At 27.3% G+C, this 18,873-nt stretch overlaps 1 protein-coding gene and 1 non-coding gene across 8 annotated transcripts in view; one reads left to right on the forward strand and one right to left on the reverse strand.

Annotated features, from left to right (window-relative positions):
• Positions 1-18,873, reverse strand: part of LOC111687405 (eye-specific diacylglycerol kinase) — a 295,119-nt gene that overhangs the window by 225,724 nt on the left and 50,522 nt on the right. The gene's annotated exons all lie outside the window — the stretch shown is intronic.
• On the forward strand, positions 11,118-11,214 carry Trnay-gua. Its single transcript has 2 exons — positions 11,118-11,154; positions 11,179-11,214. It is a non-coding gene; the product is annotated as a tRNA-Tyr (tRNA).

Below are 18,873 nucleotides of genomic sequence, written 5' to 3' on the forward strand. Positions count from 1 at the left end.
TAGACTATAGTCTAGTCTATAGTCCAGTCTATAGTCTTGTCGATAGTCTAGTCTATAGTCTAGTCTATAGTCTAGTCTATAGTCTGGTCTATAGACTAGTCTATAGTCTGGTCTATAGTCTAGTCTATAGTCTAGTCTATAGTCTGATCTATAGTCTAGTCTATAGACTGATCTATAGTCTAGTCCAGTCCAGTCCAGTCTGATCTATAGTCTGGTCTAGTATAGTCCAGTCCAGTCTGATCTATAGTCTGGTCTATAGTCTAGTCTATAGTCTGATCTATAGTCAAGTCTATAAACTGATCTATAGTCCAGTCCAGTCTATAGTCTAATCTATTGTTTAGTTTATTGTCTTGTTCATAATCGAGTCTATAGTTTAGTTTATAGCCTTATCTATAGTCTAGCTTGTAGCCAAGTTAATAAGCAAGCAGTAGTCTACTCTAGTTCATTCTATACTTTAGTTTATAGTATAGCTTGTAGATGATTTCGTAGTGCTATTTGCATAACTCATGCTGTAGCTTAAAAAATAAAGATAAACAAATTAATATAGACATAAATAACATACAACGGAGTTTATATACAAACAGATGTGCATGACAAATTACAAGTTATTTATGAATGAATAATATCCGACGGATGTACAAACAATTGTATTTGATAAATACAACTACTGCTACAACTACCAAACAATAAAATGCAAACAAAATACCAATAAAAACAAAAATAGTACGAAATAAAATGGACATAAATGAAATGAATTTAAAACAACTACTAAACTTAAAGGGAATTTCATCCAGGATAACAAAGAGCCAAAAAAGAAGATATAAAAATAGTATTGCTAAAAAAATGTTTATCATAACCAAAAAGGAAAAGGGATGGATATTTAAAATGAAAAATATTTTATCAATATTTATTTTATTATTTCATGTGAAATGATTTTGGATATCGAATTTTAAACGAATGATTGTAATCATTTAAATATTAAAACTTCCAAAGAGTATGCAAAGTAGTTTGTAACAACAACTAAATGTATGCTATTTTATTTGGTAAATATATTATATCCTAAAAATTTGTGTTTTTTTTAATTTAAATACGATTTTAAAGGAATACAAGTTATTAATATTAAATATTGTTTTAAAAGAAATGTATTTTTTGGAAATTTTAAATATTTATGAGATGTAAAAGGTTTTTAGAGATAATAAATTTTTTAAAAGCAACTTTTAAAATATTTTTATTTTGTTTCCTTAAAATATGCAACATTAAATAAGAATTAAAAGTAAATTGAATAGAAAGGGGTTTATTGTAGTAAATATTTGTCAATAGCACAAATGTAAAAAAACTTTGTTTGTTGTATTTTGTTGCATTGAAAATTTCGTAAAAAATCATAATTTTTTTATAAAAAATTTTATAAATACCTTTTTTTAAATTTATTTTACATCAAATTCAGCTCTTACCTGTAATAAAAAAGGAAAAAAAAACATGATTAAATTAAATATTTAATAATAGTTAAAAATGTAGTATTTCGACTACTTTTTTTAAATAAAGTATTTTATGTTAAAACTAAAGAATTTTCGTCGTATAAAAGAATTTTTCCCCAAAAAATAAAAATTTTTCAAAAAGTAGTATTTCTACTACTTTTTACAAAAACAACAAATTTTATATGAAATTTTTTATTACTAAATTTATAACAAAAACTAATATAATTTTTATTAATAAAATATTATTTTACAAAAAGTAGTATTTTTACTACTTTTTCTAAAAAGTGCAATTTTTGTGATCCTATTGTTTTGTTATTGTTAAGAATACATAATATTTGAAATATATAAATTCCTTTGACGAAATCTAAAATTTTTAAAAAAGTACTATTTCTACTACTTTTTTCTAAAAATTGAAGTTTGCACTAAATTCTTGTATTACATGCCATAACAATTTAATTCTTAGCGTTTAAAGCTAAATTCTTTGTAAAAATTAAAAATTTGAATGAATTGAATTGAAACATTTAAAAAATTTTCAAAGAGTATTATTTCTACTACCTTTTTTCAAAGAAAATTTTATAGTAAATAATGCATTTATGTGTTTATTAGTAATAATATACATTTTAACTTGAAACAATTTTTTAACAGTGAAAACTATTTGCTGCAATAAATTTTCAACCAAAAAGTACTATTTTTAGTACTTTTTGCAAAAACGTCTATTTTCTTGCAGATTAAGTAATTTTCTGCAATATTTATTAATTTTCAGGCTTGATAATTAATTTCCATAAATGGTATTCAGTTTCTAAAAAAAAGTAGTATTTCTACTACTTTTTTAAAACCATGTATTTTATATAAGAATATATTAATTTTAACATAAACATTTATTTTTATTTAAACCAAATAATTTTTTTTTGGATAAAATGTATAATTTTTTTAAAAAAGTAGTATTTCTACTACTTTCTTTAAAAAAGTAAAATTTATGTTGTTATTGAATTTTTAGTAATAAATTAATTTTCTTTAAATATAAATATTTGTAGCAAAAAAAATGTCAAAATAGTAGTATTTTTAGTACTTTTTGCAAAAACATCTAATTTCTGCAGTGTTTAATTTCTAAAAAAGTAGTATTTCTACTACTTTTTCAAAAACCATAAATTTTATATAAAACTATATTCGTTTTGACATAAAAAATTATTTTTATTTAAATGAAATAATATTTTTGGTAAAATTTATAAATTTCTAAAAAGTAGTATTTCTACAACTTTTTTCAAAATAGTAAAATTTATGTTCTTATTATTGAATTTTTTACGAAAAAATTATTTTCCTTTAAAAAATATAAATATTTGTAGCAAAATTAATATAAAATTTTTAAAATAGTAGTATTTTTAGTACTTTTTGCAAAAACGTCTAATTTCTTGCAGATTAAGTCATATTCTGCTATAAATGATCACTTTTGAGTGTGAAAATTTATTTCTATACATTTTATTCAATTTCTAAAAGAGGTAGTATTTTTACTACTTTTTTAAAAACAATGACTTTCATATAAAACTATATTCGTTTTGACTTAAAAAGGTATTTTTATTTAAATAAAAGAATTTTTCCGGCAAAATATACAAATTTCTAAAAAGTAGTATTTCTACTACTTGTTTTAAAAAACTAAAATTTATTATTTTCTATTGAAAAATTTATATACTATTAAAAATTATATATAATTTCAGCAAAAAAAAAGTAATTTTCAAAAAAGTACTATTTTTACAAAATAAATATATATTTTATTTTAGATTTAAGTTTTTCAAGGTAAAACTGAAGGTATTTTGCTAATAATAATTTTTGGGCTTGGAAATATATTTTCATACAAAGTATTAAAATTTTTAATAAGTACTATTTTTACTACTTTTTTAAAAACTCGAATTTTATAAAATAAATTGTTACTTTTTATTTAAAAATGTATTTTAATTAACAAAATATACATTTTTCAAAATGTACTATATCTACTACATTTTTCTAAATTAGTATTCTTTCATAAAAACTTTAATTTTCAAAAAGTACTATTTGCAACAACTCTATTAAGAAACTTGTTTCTTTATTTTATTTCCTTTATAAAAGGTTAGTTTATTAATTGATAAAACTTTTTTGTTGTTTCCTTAAATTTTCAATGGATCAATAAACTTTTGAAAAAAGTTCCTTGACTTTGATAACTAATCTCCTTAATAATGTGTATATGTGTGCAAATTCGTTTTATTTTTTTTATCACAAATCCTTTGTGGTTTTTACCAGCAACAATAATTCTATTAAATTGTTGTAGAAAGGAATTGAATGCTTTAGATTGCTTAACCAACTGTGTCGTTTATTGTTGTCTCATGCTGCCAATGCATTTTTCAGATTTCGAAATGCCATAATTGTATTAATCTTAGTTTTATACATCTATGTATGTATTGGGGTGTTTTTATTTGTGCTTTCTTATATGAAAGAAATTTCAGTTTCCAAGAGTCATGGCTGGATTATTAAAAGCACATTTCTTATAGCTTTTGTCTTCAATATTTTTTTAGTCATTTTTATCTTATAAATATTAAGGTTGGCATCGCCAAATAATGTGTAAATGTTTCTTCTAACATTTGCCTAAATTGACACCATTATCCTGTTATCTTAAACAATTTTTTGTCTTTTTAATGGAATTTGTTTTTATTTTATCAGTTTTTATTGTTGCCGAGTTCATGGGGACAAATTGGCTACTTATTTGTGTATTAATGCAATATATAGCATTTAAATGGAATTATTTTGTTGTCTGTTGTGTTTTTTAACTAAGAAATCTTATTTTTATCTAGAAATTAGCATCTTTTTTGAAAAAGTAGTATTTCTACTACTTTTTTTTAAATTTAATTTATCATGACAAATATTCAAGATTTAATACATTGTTTATGGAGGTAAAATTTAAGGTTTAAAAATAGTAGTATTTTTACTACTTTTTTAAAAAAGTAGTACTTTTACTGCTTTTTATTTTTTTGATAAACATTAAAGATTTATGCCCAACAAAATAACAAAAAATCTACATATTTTTCAAAATGTTGTATTTCTACTACTATTTTGTAAAAATGCGTTTTCTGCAATTGATATATTAGTATACCCTTCACCTTCGTGAGAAGGGTATATATAAGTTTGTCATTCCGTTTGTAATTTCTATAATATAATTTTCCGACCCTATAAAGTATATATATTCTGGATCCTTATAGGTAGCGGAGATGATTAAGCCATGTCCGTCTGTCTGTCTGTCCGTCTGTCTGTCTGTCTGTCTGTCTGTCTGTATGTTTGTTGAAATCAGTTTTTAGAAGACCCCAGATATCTGCGAGATCCGAATCTTCCATAATTCTATCAGACATACGACCGGCAAGAACGCTATTTAAAATCAGCAAAATCGGTCCATAAATAACGGAGATATGAGCAAAAAACCGAGACAACCTCTGAAAATTTCATATAAAATTTAGATTTTTTATTCATGCTCAGACAGAAACTGCAAAAAACAAAAACAAAATACATAACAATACGGTAAATATTGTTATTGTAATTTGTTTATAAAAGCAAAGCAGAGCAAGAGCAGCAGAGCAAGAGTAGCAGAGCGAGAGCAGCACTAATGTTTTGTTATTGGCTAGAAATATGAAATTTAGTATGTAGAGCCTGGATTAAGTGAGAACCTATAAAAGGGGACTTTCTGGTACTTTTTCGTTCTTCAAAAGGTATTTTTTGAAATTTCTATAATATTGAACCTAGAAACATGAAATTAAGTATGCATGGCCCGGATTAAGTGAGGACCCAAACAAGGGGAGTTTTTGGTACTTTTTCGTTTTTCAAAAGGTACTTTTTGCAATTTCTACAATATTGAACCTAGAAACATGTAATTAAGTATGTATGGCCCGGATTAAGTAAGGACCCATAAAAGGGGACTTTTTCGTTGTTCAAAAGGTACTTTTTGCAATTTCTACAATATTGAACCTAGAAACATGTAATTAAGTATGTATGGCCCGGATTAAGTGAGGACCCATAAAAGGGGACTTTTTGGTACTTTTTCGTTCTTCAAAAGGTACTTTTTGCAATTTCTACAATATTGAACCTAGAAACATGTAATTAAGTATGTATGGCCCGGATTAAGTGAGGACCCATACAAGGGGACTTTTTGGTACTTTTTCGTTTTTCAAAAGGTACTTTTTGCAATTTCTACGATATTAAACCTAGAAACATGTAATTATGTATGTATGTCCCGGATTAAGTAAGGACCCATAAAAGGGGACTTATTGGTACTTTTTCGTTTTTCAAAAGGTACTTTTTGCAATTTCTACGATATTAAACCTAGAAACATGTAATTAAGTATGTATGGCCAGGATTAAGTGAGGACCCATGAAAGGGTACTTTTTGGTACTTTTTCATTCTTCAAAAGGTACTTTTTGAAATTTCTATAATATTGAACCTAGAAACATGTTATTAAGTTCGTATATCCCGGATTAAGTGAGAACCAGTAAAAGGGGACTTCTTGGTACTTTTTCGTTCTTCAAAAGGTACTTTTTACAATTTCTACAATATTGAACCTAGGAACATGTAATTAAGTTTGTATGGCCCGGATTAACTGAGGACCCATAGATGGGGACTTTTTGGTACTTTTTCGTTCTTCAAAAGGTACAAAAGGCTTTAAACACATCATGGTGAAGGGTATATAAGATTCGGCACAGACGAATATAGAACTCTTACTTGTTTTTTTTAAATTTGCCTTAAAAATAAAACATTTTTAACTTAGAAAACTATATTAAAAAAAAATTAAATAGTAGTATATCTACTCCTTTTTTTTAGAAAGTAATTTTATAATAAATATTAATGATTTATATGTATTATTACATACAAATACAAATTTTTTATAAAAATTTAATTTTTCAAAAAAAAAAAGTATTTTACTACATTTTTGCAAAAAGTAGTACTTTATGAAAAAGCATTTTGTTATAAAAATACAGCATTTTAAACTTAAAGATCTATTTTTGTTAAAAAATACGCTATGCTTAAAAAAGAGCAGTATTTCTACTACTTTTTTTAAGCAAATTTATATTTTATTTTAAAGATTTATAACTTTTAAATGAAATTAAAATAACATTTTTCCAAAAAGTGCTATGCTAGCTTATGCAAAAAGTAGTACTTTTACTACTTTTCTGCATCAAGGAGCCTTTTATGATTAAAACATTAAATTTGCGTTTTTATTATCAAAAAAATATTAAATTTTAAACATCAAAATAAATTTTTACTAAATAAATGCCATTTTTAAAATAGTAGTATTTCTACTACGTTTTTTTTAAAAGTAGTTTTTATGATAACTTTGATGATTTTTGTCTTACAAAATAATTTTTGGATATAAAAAGTGTTTTTTTAAAGTTTTATTATTTTGTAAAAGTAGCATTTTTTAAAAAGTAGTATTTCTACAACGTTTTTAAAATATTAGTATTAAATAATTAAATTTAGGCATTTTGTAACTAAAATATTGAATTTTTGTAACTTTTACAGCTATTTTTATTTAAAACTAAAAAAAGTAGTATTTTTACTACTTTTTTAGAAAAAAAATATTTTTTATGAAAAATACTAAAGATTTATCGCTCAATAATGGAATATTTAATAAAAATAAAATTTTTCAAAAACTACTATTTCTACTACCTTTTTTAAAAAGTTATTACTTACTACTTTTTTTAAACATAAAAAATAAATAAGTAATTGATAATTAATCCATTAAATTAACGTATTTTTAATAAAAGCATTGTTTTTTTTTTAAATTTTACAACTATTTTTATAAAAAATAGAATTTTTTCAAAAAGTATTATTTCTACTACTTTTTAGAAAATATATTTTTTAAGATTAATATTAAAGCTTTATCGCTTAGAAATAGAATTTCTTATGAAAATAGCATTTTTTAAAAAAGTACTATTTCTACTACCTTTTTCATAAAAAGGTTATAATTTACTAATTTTTTTCGAAAAGGGTAGTTTATCATAAAATAAGTATATATTTGTGTTGTTAAATTTTTAACCTGAAAATCTACTAATATTAATAAAATACTACTTTTTTAATAATACTATTTTTACTACTTTAAAAAAAAAAAACTAGATATTTTATAACAAATATTTATGGTTTATGACGAAAATAATGAATGATTCTTTTGTTTTAACTAAGTTTTCCAAAAAAGTACTATTTTTACTACTTTTTTCAAAAATGTTGCAAATAGTAAATTTACAGACTTAAACAGTAGACTTTCAATAAATTCCAGAAAAATTATACTTTTCAAACCATTTACGCACCTTTTAAAAAGGTAGTAGAAATACTACTTTTTTTCTGAAGGTCTCTGTTATGGCAAAATTGTTTTAGAGATTTATTGAGGTTAATTATGCGGAATGCAAAAAAAGACTTATTTTAATCCTTCGAGCCGGATTTGAACCAGCGACCTATGGATGTCTGCATAGAGAGTGTTGGATTCGCTGCTTTTTGAGGGCAGCGAAAGCGAATCAAATATTGATGGGGGGTTTTATGCATTCCGTTAACTACAGTCCACCGCTCTACCAACTGAGCTATCGAAGGCAGTTGTGGGTAAACAGTGCGTTAATTAATTAAATAAGAAAAAAAAACATACACACAATACTCGCACACTCACACACATAAAATGAATCATGCAATTAGGCAAATTAATAGGTACGATGATCATCACGTACGATGATTCATTTGTCAGCTAATAGCTGAGAATTACTGGACAAAGAAAACGAAAAAGAAACAATCAAATAGTAAAGAGTTTTAAAGGAAGTATTATAGATCTTTATGGTTGAAATTGACCGATATTAGAAATAAAAAAGTGTTGAGCTGGATTTAGAAAAAAAAATGTGTTTTTGAAATCCTTCGAGCCGGATTTGAACCAGCGACCTATGGATGTCTGCATAGAAGGTGTAGGAATCGCTGCTTTTTAAGGGCAACGAAAGCGAACGAAAAGTAAGATGATTTTTATGCATCCCATTAACTACAGTCCACCGCTCTACCAACTGAGCTATCGAAGGCCGTTGTCTGTGGACAGTGCGTAAAATAATTTAAAGTCTAAGTGAGTCACATAATGAAATGATTCATTTCAGTTATAAGCTGGATTTAAACCATTAAGAAACTCGAGTCTTGGTAATAATTAGGAAAAACATTAATCAAATATAAGGTTTAATAGCAACTGAAAGTTTACAAAAAATTGATTATATCCTTCGAGCCGGATTTGAACCAGCGACCTATGGATGTCTGCATAGAAGGTGTAGGAATCGCTGCTTTTTGAGGGCAGCGAAAGCGAACGAAAAGGTAGATGGTTTTTATGCATCCCGTTAACTACAGTCCACCGCTCTACCAACTGAGCTATCGAAGGTTGTGGCGAGCAGTCGCACAAAACACAATTTAATATTTAGGAACGTTAATTTGAGAGAAGTTTTATTTAATAAACAAAAAAACTAGTTGAATCCTTCGAGCCGGATTTGAACCAGCGACCTATGGATGTCTGCACAGAGGGGTGTTCGATTCGCTGCTTTTAAGAGCAACGAAGCGAACGATTTTTTTTGTTGTTGGTTTTTTGTGCATTCCGTTAACTACAGTCCACCGCTCTACCAACTGAGCTATCGAAGGCAGTTGTTTGCGTACAGAGAATTTATTAATAATAAGTTTAACGCATGAATCATAATTTAGTTTTCTTTATTTAATTATGAATAAAAAATAAATCTTATTTTAATCTCTTTAAGATAAGAAACCTTGCGTATATATTTTAATGCAACAACAAAAAAAAATTACTAATCCTTCGAACCGGATTTGAACCAGCGACCTATGGATGACAGCACAGAGTGTTGGGATCGCTGCCGGCACCGCGAAAGCCAACGAACAGTATGCGTTTTCCATGCATATCATACAGTATGCGTTTCTACAGTCCACCGCTCTACTAACTGAGCTATCGAAGGTTGTTGCACTCAAATGGAAATGCATTTAGAAATATCTCAAAAGTCTTTTTAAAAAAACTCGTAATTGAAAATCTTAAACTCTGCTGAAGCTAAAATGCATTTTCTTTTAAACGAAGTTTTAAAAAGAGCTCAAACATTGCACAAATGCAATTTCAGTTTGAAAGCTCTACAAAAGCTTTTTATTCTATCTATCTATAGGAGAAGTTGTTCTGATTCACAGATCTTTTCAATAGGAAAAATTGCTCTGATTCAGAGCTCTTTTTTTTAATAAAAGTTGCTCTGATGCAGACCTCTTTTCTATAGGAAAAGTTGTTCTGAATCAGAGCCCTTTTCTATAGGACAAGTTGCTTTATGAAAGCTTTTTCCTATAGGAAAAGTTGGTCTCATTCAGAGCTCTGATTCAAAGCTCCTTTCTACAGAAAAGTTGCTTTGATTCAATGGAAAAGTGATTCTCATTCAAAACTTTTTTTAAAGGAAAAGTTCTTCTGATTTAAAGCTCTTTTCAATAGGAAAAGTTGCTCTGGATCAGAGCTCTCTTCTATAAGAAAAGTTGATCTGATTAAGAGCTTTTATTTTCTATAGAAAGCGTTGCTCTGATTCAGAGAAATTGTTAATAGGAAGAGTAAAATAAGAAAAATCTCTGATTTCGCATTTTTATATAGTAAAGGAAGTTAAAAAAGTTATCATTATTATCCTTCGAGCCGGATTTGAACCAGCGACCTATGGATGTCTGTACAGAGGGGTGTTGGATTCGTTGCTTTTGAGGGCAACGAAAGCGAACGAATTTTTCTGATGGTTTTTTGTACATTCCGTTAACTACAGTCCACCGCTCTACCAACTGAGCTATCGAAGGCAGTTGCGTTTAGCTGGCACAAATGGAATTTTCATTGTTTTCGATACAAAATTTAAAAATAACAAAAAATATACAAAAATGGAATAAGAGAATTGAAAGCTAAATGTAGAAAAAAAAAAGAAACATATACAGAAAATTATAATATAAACACAAAAACACTAAAAATAAATTGTATACTAAATATGTATAATTATTTAGCTTTTTGAGGGGGCTAAAGTCAAGTTAAGTTAACGTCATCCACCCAGTCAAGCAAACAAGCAGATGGGGCTATGGTATGAATATTTAATGTATCATTCCCCCCTAACGTCTTCCCCTTACCTTTGCATTGCAACACTCATATGGAAATTGTGCATGAATCGATAATAGAGAGTCTTAAAAAAACAACAACAAAAACACACTGTTCCCCAACAATGACCTCCACAAATCAAAAGCAGTCATTTAAATAACTGCAAATATTCTCCTACTTGGCAAAACATACGAACACAATCTCACAAACTTATACAAAACTTTCTCTCTTACATGGAATTCGTATTTGCTCGTACACACATTTATACATTCGTTCATTTAGCATTTACTTCGTTTGTTTCCTCTTTCCCATTTCTAGCGAAATTATTTTTGTTTTTGCTTTTCTTTTTTTAATGAATGAAGCTTTTGAATTGTGTGCGTGTGTGTCTGTTTGAATGTGTTTCGATTAGAGAGTTTTGTTTGGAATTTGTATTTGATCGTTTAACTTTTTTACTTTTGCTTTTACTTTTTATTTGTTTTTCTTTTGTGTTATATAGTAAATTTGCCAAAGCCTAGCAAACACCTTCGATAGCTCAGTTGGTAGAGCGGTGGACTGTAGTGTTGTGAACAATAATATGTAGAAATCCATAGGTCGCTGGTTCAAATCCGGCTCGAAGGATTATATTTTTTTATAATTTTATTTAAAAAAAAAATTAAATTTAAATATATTAAAAAAGAATATAAATCAAGTTTCTATTAAATTGCCTGATAAAATGATTTAATTGCTCTTCTATAGGATAAGTTGCTATGATTCGGAGTAATTTTCTATTGGGAAAGTTGGTCTGATTCAGAGCAATTTTCTATTGAAAAAGTTGCTCTGATTCAGAGTAATTTTCTATAGGAAAAGTTGCTTTGATTCAGAGCACTTCTCTAAAGCTAAAGTTGCTTTTAATCAGAGTAATTTTGTATAGGAAAAGTTGCTCTGATAAAGAGTATTTCTCTACAGCAAAAGTTACTCTGATACAGAGTCATTTTCTATGGGAAAAGTTGCTTTGATTCAGAGTACTTCTCTATGGCAAAAGTTGCTCTGACTCAGAGTTATTTTCTGTAGAAACCGTTGCCCTGATTCAGAGTAATTTTTAGTGGGAAAGGTTATTCTGATACAGAGTACTTCTCTATAGGAAATGCCACTCCGTTTTAAAGTAATTTTCTATAGGAAAAGTTGCTTTGATTCAGAGTACTTCTCTGTAGCAAAAGTTGCTTTCATTCAGAGTAATTTTCTATAGGAAAAGTTACTCTGAAAAAGATTTTCTATAGGAATAGTTCCTCTAATACAGAATACTTCTCTAGAGCAAAAGTTGTTCCCATTGAGAGTAATTTCCTATAGGAAAAGTTGCTTTCAATCAGTGCAATTTTGTATAGAAAAAGTTGCTCTGATATATAGTACTTCTCTATAGCAAAAATTGCTCTAAAGTAATTTTCTATAGGAATAGTTTCTATGATACAGAGTACTTCACTATAGCAAAAGTTGTACTGAATCAGAGTAATGTTACATTGGAAAAGATACTCTGATGCAAAGTTATTTTCTCTGAAAAAGTTGTTCTGATTTAGAGAAAATTTCTATTAGAAAAGTAACTCAGATTCAGAGTTTTTTTCTATAGGAAATGTGTTTCTGATACTGAGTATTTCTATATAGCAAAAGTTGCTCTGTTTCATAGGGAAATTTACTCCGATTCATAGTAATTTTCTATAGGAAATGTTATTCTTATTCAAAGTATGTAAAGTCCAGAGAAATTTTCTATAGGAAAAGTTAATTTGATTCAAAGTATTTTTCTATATAAAACATAAATAACATAAAGAAGAAAAACCAAAAAATTATATGAATGTAAGACTTATTAAAGGCACTTAGTAAATCATGTATATAGAACAAAAGGAAACCTGACCTAAGGTAAACATTTCTTGTGTCTATATATTCAGAAATTAATTTATTGGTATTTTCTAAATGAAAGCTAAAATAGGTATTGTGTAAAATAGTTTCTTTAGAAAAAAAAAAACCCATACAAATACATATAAATACACACAAGTGGAAAACTCTACTTTTGCTGCAAAAATACCCAGTAGTTTGCTAAAGGAATACGAGGACTTTTAGGCGGTAACTTACATTAATTGCTTGACAGATTGCTATGTATTGTTGTATTAAATGTAAAAAAATATTAAGTTTGATTACTTTACATTACACCGGTAATCTAGCGAAGAGTCAATTGACTCTTTAGTCACACGAACTAGTCTATAAGGAAGTGAATTTAAACTTTGTTAAATTTTTATTTTAAAAAGTAAATAACAACTATATTCTTTATCATTACAATGAAAAACATGAAAAAGTGTAATGAGGTCTAGTAACCAGAACTGCTGGGCAGTTCTTACCATAAAACTTTCTTTTACAATCTATAAGGGTCTTTGACCGTTAAAAATATATATGAATTTCTGCTGCTATATGTTCAATGTCATTCAACCGAAAATAATAAACGGCAAAAGAAAGGAAATGTATAAAAACAACAACAACAACAAGGACTGATTGAGTCACAGAAAGAAAGGAATAAAAATATACCCAAAAGGACAACTATAAAAAAATCACTTAAATATAATAAATATAAAAAACTTAAGAAAGAAAAAATGTTAGAAACACAATAAAACTCACTCAGTTGATAGTGACAAATACTCTTTCGTTGTTCCAAGATAAATTTCTTAAGTGGTCTCTGACTGACTGTCTTGTCTGGCTGACACTTCTTTTCTCAACGGAAATAAACAAAAACACCAAGAAAGGAATAAAAGTGGCAATTTACTGCTGACTCTACTGCTGCTGCTCACAAGTATTTCGATTAAATTCAATAGATGTCGAAATATTTTCAACAAGAGATTGTTCAGAAAGTAAAGAAGGCATACAGTCAGTAATTGCCTTTTTTTTTTTTTTTTTGCTCCAAAAGGTTTTTATTTTAAAATAAAGTTTATTTGTTTTAAAAACTCTTTTCGTTTTCTTTAAAGAGAAAAATGACAAGTTTTTTTTTTTTTAATTGTTATAAAAGAAGAATGTTTTTATTTATGTTTAAGGAAAAGTTGTCACAAAGTTTATTGTCTTCTTCCAACTTCAGTTATTGAAACGAAGGATTTGGGTTCAACAACAACCAAAATCAATTGTGTTTAGTAAATATTAAAAAAAAATATAATGGAAAATAAATACAGACTAGAAAACATTTGTCTAAAAAATTGCGAATTTCTTTAATAAACTTAAAAAAATTTATAATTCCAAACAAATATCAAGTGCAACTTCGTTTTAAAATAATTCTCTGATAATCTTAATATCTTTACAAAAAAAATAATTGTTACCAATGATATTGACCTTTTTTATTTAATATTATTATTAATATCATAGACTATAGTTTACTAATGATTTGAACAAAATTTTTTCCACAATAATGTAATGAAAACACAGTCAGAGAAAAAAACACATAATCGCTTCATATCAACAAATAAACAGGCCCCAAATATCCTGCCTCTAAATCCTGCTACAAACACCACACAAAAAGCGTTGTTCTTTGTGCCATTGTCTGGTTAATGTGGTTGGAAAAAGAGAGATTTGATTGCTGGGGAGTTGACTAAACTTTAAACGCTCATTTCTTGTTTGTTTATAAAGTAAGTTGTTTTTGTTTTCACCATTATTATTATTATTAAATTATTCATGTACATTTATTATCAAAAAAGAGACATGGAAAAATATTGCGTCTAAACATTTTTTATAAACAATGTTATCAACACTTGGCCAAGTAAATATTTACCATTTGACAGATGGTCAGGCTGACGTACAGACAATCTGATAAAATGGTCAAATGCATAATGAATGTTATTTAAATGGAAAATGACACTAAACAGCGTCTTATACTTTATACTTTATACTTTATACTTTATACTTTATACTTTATACTTTATACTTTATGCTTTATACTTTATACTTTATACTTTATACTTTATACTTTATACTTTATACTTTATACTTTATACTTTATACTTTATACTTTATACTTTATACTTTATACTTTATACTTTAAAAAGTACCAAAAATGGGTACAATTTTCACCACTTAAACGTGCGAATATCTAAAAAGTACTAAATTTAAATTTTTATTTCTTCGTTAAGTTGTGGAGGAGTCAAAAATATTTTTTGAATGTTCACTGGTTTAAAAGATACATGAGTTGAAAAAAAGTACCAAAATAGTTGGATTAATTTTAAATTTATTTGTCATAAATTAGTTTTCAATTGAGTTTGTTATGAAAAATCATAACAACAAATGTCAATCTAGCGTTTTTAGAACAATTTTATTAAAATTTTTAGAAAATAAACAATTGTACTGCTTTTTTAACTATGATGTACATTTTTTGTTGATTTCAAATCTGGCAAGCCTAGATTCACAGTACTTTTCTATAAGTATAATCTATAGATAGAAGTTACTCTGATTCAGAGCAAAAATTTACTAATACAATAGCATTTTAGGTCATTTTTTTAACACGGTGATGACATTGCATGCAAGTACTTACCACGCTCGCTAACAAATAAGGAGTTAGATAAGTACTTACTACGATCGCCTGCAAATAATGAGTTAAGTAGTTTTGTTTTTGAGAAAAAAATGCCTATGCGTCTATTAGATTTCACAAAAGATTTATTACAAAATTTGAAAACAATATGTCACGTCTGAAAAGTAAATCGAGGGACTATTTTCAATAGTCGCTATCTGTAATTCGCATGAAAATGAGATTTTGATGGCAAAATATCCAGAAAACAATCCCGCATTAGTGATATAATTTTCAAAGAAAAAACCTATTTTTGGCAATTTTGTAGCATTTTGAAATTTTTCTATCTTAAAAAAAGAAAAAATTCTGAATGCAAAACTCTCTATCTATTTCAATAATTGCTTTAAACTCTATCTCTTTGGATAATTTTCTGTTGTTGTATGAAAAGATGTTGTTTTAAATCATCTTTACAGACAAAGATTTAATTATTAACGACTTTTTAAAATGCTATTTTTTAAAGATATTTATGTTTTTTTTTTTTGCAATTTTTAAAAGTGAAAAAGTACAATTTGGAAAACATTTTTTTGTTGTGGCAACACTGATTGTGCTTCAGCTGAGATTGATGATGCTTAAATAAAAGCTTTTAGTGAAAATAGCACTAAGGTCTAATTAAGAACAGTGGCTCTTGATTAAAAGCTTTATTTTGCAACGTGACTTTGATGATATTTATAAATGCATTTTTATTTGGATGCAACTGCCTTCGATAGCTCAGTTGGTAGAGCGGTGGACTGTATAAACCAGTATAAAATGCTTGGCATTAATGCATATACCGTTGGATTTCGATGCTTAATTGATAACCAACACTATGCAGTCATCCACAGGTCGCCAGTTCAAATCCGGCTCGAAGGACCACAAACCATTTTTTAACATTTTTTGGCATTAATTGATATTAACCTCAAGTTTATTTTATATCCGGCTTATGTGTTGCGTAGCAAGCGAACCAACAATCTATGCAGTCATACACAGGTCGGCCAAACCAGCTCGAAAGACCAAACTCTTGTTTTAAAAGTTTTTAACATAAACTGGTATAGAAATTGATAATTTCAAGAATTTATAGATTGCAATGTCGATTTCCGTCTATTTGTCTGTCTATCTGTTTAATCGCATGTGTGTTGAATCAGAACAGTGCTGAGAAAAAGTCAACATGATTCAAAGTACTTTTCTATAAGAAAAATTAACCTGATTCAGAGTACTTTTCTATAAGAAAAGTTACTGTGATTCAGAATACTTTTCTACATGAAAAGTTGCTGTGATTCAGAGTAATTTTCTATAGTAAAAGTTACTCTTTGATTCAAATCATCTTCTATAGGAAAAGAAGCTCTGAATTTCTGTTTTAAAGTTAAAATTAAATTAATTTCGGACTTATTAAAGATATTTAGTAAATTATGCATATATAATAAAATGAAACCTGACCTAGGGTAAACATTTATTGTGTCTATACACAAATTAATTTATTGATATTTTCTAAACGAAAGCTAAAATATTGTGTAAAAAGAGTTTCTTGAGAAAAACCCATACAAAAACTCACACACGCACACACACAAGTGAAAAACTCTAAATATTACATTTGTTGTAAAAATACCCAGTAGTTTTACTAGAAGAATAAGAAGACTTGAAGGTAATTAATACTGACTGAATACGATTTATACCCAATTTGTTCATTAATTACAATACTAAATGCAAAAAGAATTTGTAAGGGGGACTTAACATAGCACCGGTAATTTGATACTTTAGTAACACTATGTAAGCTATAAGGTAATGAATTGAAAATTTTTTAGAGGTTATTTTAAAAAGTGGATAACAACTGTATCTATCTGTGTCTAGGAAGTCTGGTGCCCAGGAAATCTGTCATGGGGTCTAGTAACCAGAACTGCTGGACAGTTTTTACTACAAACTTTCTTCTACAATCTATAATGTCTTTGGCCGTAAAAGATATATACAATTCTGCTGCTATATGTTCAATGACATTCAACCGAAAAAAATAAACTGCAAAAGAAAGGAAATGTATGAAAACAACAACAACAAGGACTGATTGAGTCACAGAAAGAAAGGAATAAAAATATACCCAAAAGAACAACTATACAAAAATCACATAAATATAATAAATAAATAAATACGAAAAAAAATAAAGAAAAGGAATGAAATGAAAGAAAAAAATGTTAGAAACCAAGTGAAACTCATTTCATATTGAGTTGATGGTGACAAATACTCTTCCGTTGTTCGCGATAAATTTCTTAAGTGGTCTCTGACTGACTGTCTTGTCTGGCTGACACTTCTTTTCTCTGCGGAAATAAAATAACACCAAGAAAGGAGTAAAAGTGGCAATTTGCTGCTGACGCTGCTGCTGCTCACAAGTATTTCGATTAAACAATAGTTGTTGAAATATTTTCAACAAGAGATTGTTCAGAAAGTAAAGGCATCCAGTCAGTAATTGCCTTTATTTTGTTGTTCTGGAAAATAAAGTTTTTTTTTTTTTTAAAAAAACTCTTTTTTCTTTTTCATTGTAGACAAAAAAGATAAGTTTTTGTTTTTTTTTTATAAAATTGTTTAAAAAAAGGAATGTTTTTATTTATGTTAAAGGAAAAGTTGTCACAAAGTGTGTTGTCTTGTTCCAACTTCAGCTGTTGAAACAGAGGATTTGGGTTCAATAACAACTAAAATCAATTGAATTTAGTAAATAATTCAAAAAATTTATAATGGAAAATAAATACAGACTAGAAAACAAATATTTGTGTAGAAAATTGTTTATTTCTGAAATACACCTAAATAAAATTTCAATTCAAATCCAAAACTTAAAAAGTATTCTGATTTCAAAAAAGAAAAAAATAATAAATTAATAATAATTTTTCCTTTGGGAATAATTGTCTGATAATCTTAATTACAGCCAAACCATAAACAAACTATTGTTACAAAAAATATTGACCTTTTTATTAAATATTATTATTAATTTCATAGACTAGTTATAGTTTACTAATGACCCAACAAAATTTATTCACACAGTCAGGGAAAAAACCATAATCACTTCATATCAACAAATATTCTGCCTCTAAATCCTGCTACAAAACACCACACAAAAATCTTTCTTCTTTGTGCCATTGTCTGGTTATGTGGTTCATTTGTTTGGTTGAAAAGGGGGCGGGGGGTTAGTTGCAGGGGAGTTGACTAAACTTTAACCGCTAATTTGTTGTTTGTTTATTAAGTTATTTTTTTGTTTTCACCATTATTAATATTAAATTATTTATGTACATTTATTATCAAAAAAAGAGACATGGAAAAATATTGTGTCTATAAACACTTTTTTTAAACAATGTTATCAACACTTGGCCAAACAAATATTTACTATTTGACAGATGTTAAGACTGACGGACAGACAGACTGATAAAATGGACATATGCATAATAAATGTTATTTAAATAGAAAATGACACTGCACAGCAGGCATGGAAAATTGAAACTTAGAAATAGTAGTATAAGTTACTAAAAAGTACTTTTTAGGTTTTACAAAAAAAGTACTATAAGTTAGAAAAATACCGAATAAGTCATAGGGAAACCGCTGTATTTTCGATATCAAAAAGTACTGAATTTTCCATGCCTGCTGCATAAAGAAATCTTTATACTTTATACCTTATACTTTATACTTTATACTTTATACTTTATACTTTATACTTTATACTTTATACTTTATACTTTATACTTTATACTTTATACTTTATACTT

This window comes from Lucilia cuprina, chromosome 3, assembly GCF_022045245.1.
Source record: "Lucilia cuprina isolate Lc7/37 chromosome 3, ASM2204524v1, whole genome shotgun sequence".
Taxonomy (NCBI): Eukaryota; Metazoa; Arthropoda; class Insecta; order Diptera; family Calliphoridae; genus Lucilia; species Lucilia cuprina.